Consider the following 2,164-nt stretch of genomic DNA (forward strand, 5'->3'; position numbering starts at 1 on the left):
TAGGTTTTTAAAGTATTCCCTTATAATATTCTGTATCTTTCTTGTGTCTGTCGTGATGTTTCCTCCTTTCATCTCTGATTTTATTGATCTGGAGGTGCTCTTCTTTTTGTTGACTGGGCTAGCGGTCTGTCTATCTTGTTTACCTTTTCAAAGAACCAGCTTTTGCATTTGTTGATTCTTTGTATTGTTTTCTTTGTTTCAATTTCATTAATTTCTGCCCTGATTTTTGTTATTTCTTCTTGTCTCCTGGGTTTGGGTTTCGTTTGCTCTTGCTTTTCAAGTGTCTTGAGTTGCAAGTTGTCTTTTTGAGACAGGGTCACCCTATAGTCCCAGCTGGCCTGGAACTCACTATGCAGACTAGGCTGGCCTTGAACTCACAGAGATCTACCTGCCTTTTCCTCCCAAGTACTGGGATTGAAAGCATGCACCAGCACACCTGGCTATATTTATTTTTTATTGAACTAATTTTTTAAAGCACTGTTTAATTATTTTCTTGGTTATGCCTTTTTTTTTTTTTTTTAAGGTCCAGGCTGGCCTCAGACTTAAAATTCTCTTGCTTCCACCTCCTGAGGGCTAGACTTACAGGTGACATTGCCAGATGTCTGCCACCACTCTGTTGGCTCCCCCTGTCATTTTTTGAAATATCTACTTGATACAGAATCCAGAGCCTTGTGCATGCTAAGTAAACTCCTACTGAACAATATATGACCCTTGCACTGCCTTTTTTCATTGTAGCTTGCATTTTAAACACTTTTACAGATGCCCTCTTTTTTAAAAATTTTTATTCTTTTTATGTAGCAGCGATCAGTACCAAGTTCCAGTCTCAGAGTCATGCTCTGCTGGTGTTAGTGAAAATCCTGCCATCAATGTAGCATACTTCCGACACTCAGAAGTTCACTGGCCAAGGCTCGCCTCCCCCCGAGCTTTAATAGTGTACAAGGCATCTTTATTTTTTATAATTTCTATTTTGTGTAAACAGTTGTGTGGTTTGCTGCTTTTTATACTACTATTTTGAGATGATAGTCTAATTGAACTTTTTTTTCTCTTGGGAAGGATTTATTGAAGCACGTTTTTATTTTTATGAACTTCATAATGAGGGTAATTTAAAATATTAGTTTTTATTGTGTTATTGTATACACAAGAAAGTAATATGTACTTATGGGATACCCCTGTAAAATATAATATGAAAGTCTCAATAGTATGATCTCCTTCAAAGGTGATCACTTTTTTTTGTTTTGTTTTTGGTCTTTTTTTGAAACATGGTCTCCCTTTAGCCCCGGTTGTCCAGGAACTCACTATGTAGACCAGGCTGGCCTTGAACTCACAGAAATCTGCCTGACTCTGCCTCCCAAGTGCTGGAACTACAGGAGTGCGCTACCATGCCCTGTCAAAGGTGATCGATCATTCTTAACTGTTTTTATGGTTTTTTAAAATTTTACTCCTTTGTTTAGACAAAACATTCATTTGTTTAGCAAACATATTTTATCATGCGTTATATACTGTACTACATATTTATAAGCTGAACACTATTGGTACGATATGTTTTTTTCCTATATAATAATACTTTAAATTCAGCACTCTACTGCTTGAAGTTTCAAGAGTCACTATTATTTATACTTAATTTCCCAAAACATTTTACATTTTTTGAAGCAAATTATGATTTAAACAGAGCCTCTAAGATGTCTCAGCAAGGTAATTGTCATCAGACCTGGCAACTTGGGTTCAGTCCTTGGGACCCATATGGTAGAAGGAAAAAACAGACTCCCCCAAGTTGTTTTGACCTGTGCTCCCTCGCAAATAAATCAATAAATGTAAAAATCTTTTTTAAATATTCAGGCAAACTTCCAGTTTTGATGGCTAACCTTTTGATCTTACTAGAAGATAAACAAGATTAGTTATAAAGACTACATGACCAAGTAAATATACTTTGTAGAGCTAAAATGTGAGATTTAAATTTAGTGCAATGTATATTTTAGGTAGCAGTCATCTGATAAGTACATCTTCTTGATGAGACGGACAAAAATTAGTGAAGAAGATTCTGGGACCTGCACCCAGGATGGAGCAGAAAGAGCAAACAACAGCTTCAAGTGACAGAAGTGGAAGAGAAAGAACTGCTAAGTATGGTGAGGGGGTATAATTAAAACTGTTGAGCAAAACAAAGATT

The 2,164-nt window shown here is 36.4% G+C and overlaps 1 non-coding gene across 1 annotated transcript; it reads right to left on the reverse strand.

Moving 5' to 3' along the window:
• Window positions 1–790: 790 nt before the first annotated feature.
• Window positions 791–940, reverse strand: LOC115072694. The gene has a single exon (XR_003851724.1). It is a non-coding gene; the product is annotated as a small nucleolar RNA SNORA62/SNORA6 family (small nucleolar RNA).
• Between the last annotated feature and the right edge of the window lie 1,224 nt (window positions 941–2,164).

This window comes from Nannospalax galili, unplaced genomic scaffold (genome assembly GCF_000622305.1).
Source record: "Nannospalax galili isolate Female #2095 unplaced genomic scaffold, S.galili_v1.0 scaffold26763, whole genome shotgun sequence".
Classification (NCBI taxonomy): domain Eukaryota; kingdom Metazoa; phylum Chordata; class Mammalia; order Rodentia; family Spalacidae; genus Nannospalax; species Nannospalax galili.